At 40.2% G+C, this 5,073-nt stretch overlaps 1 long non-coding RNA gene across 1 annotated transcript; it reads left to right on the forward strand.

Moving 5' to 3' along the window:
- Positions 1-178: 178 nt before the first annotated feature.
- LOC138972168 (uncharacterized) lies at positions 179-4,090 on the forward strand. The gene is made up of 3 exons (XR_011457472.1): positions 179-1,208; positions 2,034-2,372; positions 3,963-4,090. It is a non-coding gene; the product is annotated as an uncharacterized lncRNA (long non-coding RNA).
- Positions 4,091-5,073: the final 983 nt, after the last annotated feature.

Below are 5,073 nucleotides of genomic sequence, written 5' to 3' on the forward strand. Positions count from 1 at the left end.
GTGTGTGTGTGTGTGTGTGTGTGTGTGTGTGTGTGTGTGTGTGTGTGTGTGTATGTGATAGAAACTTTAACATTTGACTAAACACCGAAATACTAATTTTACCTGGTTATTATCCAAGCAACAGCTTCAAAATATTGAAGCAATGATCAACATTTCGTCGGCACGTATGTAGTTAAAGTGTGTATCCACTGTGGGGGGTTTTGTGGGGGTAAAAACAGCTGACTGATTTGTGTCGTGTGAGGTATGTAGACCAGGTCAGGGGTCAAGGTTAGGTCAGATCGCGTGAAGGATTGTGGTATAGATACAGTTATCACCGAGCTGCAGTTCGCCGATTCGAAGAAGACGACTCATGATTTCACATTGTTCGGTTTCGTAGCTCCAGAAAAATAGATAAAGAAGATACCAAAGGAGATTTCCTACAGGTTAATCTGCACAGCGTGTTTCCAGTGTCTGCGCGAGGAAGCGCTGTCGACTGAAAGCGCAGTGTCGATCTGACCATCGTGTCCTTGTAAGTACTAAAAAGTAGGCTACAGACAGACAGATCTAGATCTAGTGTCTCGCACTCTTGCACCGTATCACTTATGCTTACTGTTTCTTTCTTTCTTTATTTGGTGTTTAACGTCGTTTTCAACCGTTCAAGGTTATATCGCGACGGTATGCTTACTGTGTGGTGTATGTGTGACGGAGTGATTGAGTTTGTGTTACTGTTTGTCGATTTCTTACGTGAGCCGTGAAGGCTTCGCCTCTTGTTTTTGTATGTTAGGATACAAAACGGCAATAGTGAAGTTAAGGAGTGTGCATTTCGTTCCTCCTCCTTTACCGACGCATATATTTATGTGTTGTTTTTTCTCCGGTTGTAGGTGATGCTTACACCTTGACCGAGTGCAACAGTAACAGGAATTTCGACATCGTGCAAAACCAGCAACCTGTTCTTACCTGTACAGGACTGAAAAACAATCAAAACATCTCCTGGTCCATTAGGAACTCGTCCAGCGGCAAGGAAATGATAATCGGGACCTGTGGACACTGCAAAGCAGGGTGTTCCGGGTGCTCACCTCCAGTAGAAGGCTACAATATCAGCAGAGATTCAAATGACAGCACAACACTGCAGTTCCTGAACCACTCACTGGTCACATCCGGGTCGACCATAAAATGTTCAAATCGTAGAAACAAGTTCAACGCCACTTGCACACTGTTTGTTGTTCCAGGTTTGTGCGTTGTGTTACTGTTTTTCATAACGAGGCTTCAATCTATAGTTGTGATTGCACCTTGCATACACTTAAACTGTTATAGTATGTGTGTCAGTCATTGGTAATGTGCTCTGTTCATCTTTTTGCAACTGATTTCATTACCTGAATGTAATCATAATTGGATTGGATTAGATTGGATTGGATAAGATTTACAGTCCAGTGAGGTTACCCTCATGGAAATTCGGGCTGCTTTCTCCCCGGGGAAAGCGAGCTGCCATACATACGGCGCTACCCATATTTTTGTTTTCCTGCATGCGTGTATTCATGTTTCCTGAGACTTAATACCGTGTGAGATGGATTTTTTTTTACTTTATTCCAAGTCCCACGGGTATTTGATGGACATTTTTATCTATGCCTATACAATTTTGCCTTTTGTCAATCGTGGGATCTTTAACGTGCACACCCCAATGATTCTGAAAGAATTATCTTCCTTCATGTCACTTTACTTTTTCAACCAAGGCTTACATTATGATCTCAATTTCAACAATTACAAATCAGATAAACACATACATGCAGATAGCCATACAAACACATATTCACACACACACACACACACACACACACACACACACACACACACACACACACACACACACACACACACACACACACACATTCGTGAGCACAAACGCTCGCACGCACATGTACGCACGCACGCACGCACACACATACACATACACGCACATGCGTGTGTGCACCCTTTTCTTTGATTCCACACTGAGGGGAGTAGCAGATTATGAACACTGCACACGGTTATCTTCTGTCTCCATCATTATATTTCAGCGTACAGATTTTCAGAATGCAGGGCAGGTGCAATCATGGTCGCCGAGAACAAGAAATCGCCCATCGTATGTGAAGGTCTTCTTGCTGCACAGAACATGTACTGGACAGTTACGTATGGGAATGGAACGGTGTCTACCATCGCACAATGCAGCTACTGTAAAAAAAAAACCAAAACTTGCCCCAAGTGCATAATAACTGACGCTGACTTCAATGTGACAAGAGAAGACAACTCCAGCACACTGGTGATACACAACAACGTCAGACAGAAAGACGGCGCTACATTGACATGTTCAAAGAAAGATAATGTGACTCACAGTGATTGCAATATTTTTGTAGTATGTAAGTATGATCTCGGCCGCAAACCAAACACCGTATATGTTGCATTCGTGATGGACATTTAAGCCAAACTCAGATCAGCATCTGAAACATAACCGCGCAGATCTTTCTCTTTAATTGGTTTCAAAACTTTAAAGAAAGCTCTTTATGACTATTTAATACATATCTAACATGATTTCCATAATATGACATGTTTTTTTGTTTGTTTGTTTGTTTGGTAATATATTTGTTTCTTTTGTTTCTATTTTTTATCCTCATTACATTAAGTATTTGTGTCTTTCTTGCCTGTCTTTTTACATTTAGTCAAGTGTTGACTAAATGTTTTAACGTAGAGGGGGAATCGAGACGAGGGTCGTGGTGTATGTGTGTGTGTGTGTGTGTGTGTGTATGTGTGTCTGTCTGTGTGTCTGTGTGTCTGTCTGTCTGTCTGTCTGTCTGTCTGTCTGTCTGTGCGTGTGTGTGTGTAGAGCGATTCAGACCAAACTACTCGACCAATCTTTATGACATTTGACATGAGAGTTCCTGGGAATGATATCCCCCGAAATGTTTTTCTTTTTTTCGATAAATACCTTTGATGGCGTCATATCCGGCTTTTTGTAAAAGTTGAGGCGGAACTGTCACACCCTCATTTTTCAATCAAATTGATTGAGATTTTGGCCAAGCAATCTTCGACAAAGTCCGGATTTCGGTATTGCATTTTAGCTTGGTGGCTTAAAAATTAATTAATGATTTTGGTCATTAAACATCTGAAAATTGTAAAACAAATTATTTGTTTTTAAAACGATCCAAATTTACGTTCCTCAGCTTATTCTTCATCATTTTCTGATTCAAAAAACATTATAAATATGTTATATTCGGATTAAAAACAAGCTCTGAAAATTAAAAATATAAAATTATTATTAAAATAAAATTTCCGAAACCAATTTAAAAACAATTTCCTCTTATTCGTTGTGGGTTCCTGATTCCAAAAACATATAGATGTGATATGTTTTAATTAAAAACACGCTCAAAAAGTTAAAAAGAATTGAGATAAAGAAAAGTGTGTTATCCTTCTCAGCGCAACTACTACCCCGCTCTTCTTGTCAATTTCACTGCCTTTGCATCGAGCGGTGGACTGACGATGCTACGAGTATACGCTCTTGCTGTAAAAATGCAGTGAGTTCAGTTTCATTCTGTTAGTTCGACAGCCTTACGCGACTTGTTGTTTGTTTACACTACATGCATTTGAACGTTTAAATGCCTGCATGTTTCCCGAATTATAGAATCGCAATATCAGTAGTACAAGTCAAATAGTTGTCTGTTATTACATTTATCCCCAAATCAATGAACATGTGCATGTTTTCAACAAAACGTTGCTTGTGTTTTTACGTGTACATTTTGCTATTTCAATATTTTTTCTTTCTCCCCTTTTGCTCAAATAATGTTGTGTTTCGTCATCGAATATCAAAACCAAATTGATATTGTTCCCGTTGAACGGGATTAATGTTTGAATTAAGCAAATTGAATGTTATATTAAAACAAGCGCCGATTCATGTCATGACTTTGACATGCCCAGAACGTGTATATACAGCTTTGCATTGTCATTGCATTTAGATCTTGAAGAGGCAAACATAACACTCCATGACAACTGGACCGTGACAGGAAGTGTTACAGTGTCCAAAGTGCCTGCTTCTGACAATATCACCTGTCTGTGGTATAACTCGGTCAACAACGAGGTACGTCATTTTTAATTGTTTATTTAAAATAATTTAGGTTAGTCAGTCAGCTTACGTTGTTCACTGTGCATCGTTAGGACATTATACAATTGCTAATCTAAATATTTGGTTGTCTGAATGGTTGTGTTTCATGCGGTCGTCTGGCTGAATGGGTGGATATCAGGATAGTTCAAATTTGGTTAAACAAAATACAGATTGAATGATGGATCACAATCCGGTAGATACAACCGTTCTCAAGAGCGTCATGTTACGGCAGTGTCACAACAGTTACCAAACCATTCTGTCTTAACTGTTTCTTGCAGATGCACCATCTTGGATCATCAGCAGCGGGTTCCACGCCCTACAACGACAGTGACACAGGTACTGAGTACTTCAATGTTTCGTGTCACCTAAACACAACACTGAGTCCCTACATGGTGGGGAGCAATGATATATGTGTGGATATATTGCCAGATGGGAGGCCATTCCTTTTTGATACCGTTACTGTAGGTAAGTGATTGTTCCCTGGCACATGTTGACATTTCCCGTTGTCTTAAATGAATTGTTATATGATTTAAAGCTGCTGCTTGTGTCTCTATTGCTGATTGTGTCTCTGTTGCTGATGGTGGGCTTGTTGTGGTTACCGTTGAAACAGACCAACACAGTCACCATGGTTTATCACCACCAAACCTTAAGTGTGTATGTACCGAACAAATGATTGTCTCTTTTCAACATGTTTTGTTGTATGTAAAAGTCGTTGTGCTTTATCGCGTGCACATTTAACAGCCAACTTATTCTGATCTTTTGGGCAGAGGAACCAGGTTCACTGGTCTTAGACGAGTCTACATGTTTGCTGTCCGTGACGGAAGGAAGTCATGTGACATGCACTTGCACAAACGAAGACGATACTCAGGGGTTTCCGTCTTGAAGAGTTTTGTGGACATTCACCACAGGGTCTGTTGTCCTGGAACTACCTAACATCCAACAGAACCAAGGTGGTATGCATGTGT

Source organism: Littorina saxatilis, linkage group LG8 (assembly GCF_037325665.1).
Source record: "Littorina saxatilis isolate snail1 linkage group LG8, US_GU_Lsax_2.0, whole genome shotgun sequence".
NCBI classification, from domain to species: Eukaryota; Metazoa; Mollusca; class Gastropoda; order Littorinimorpha; family Littorinidae; genus Littorina; species Littorina saxatilis.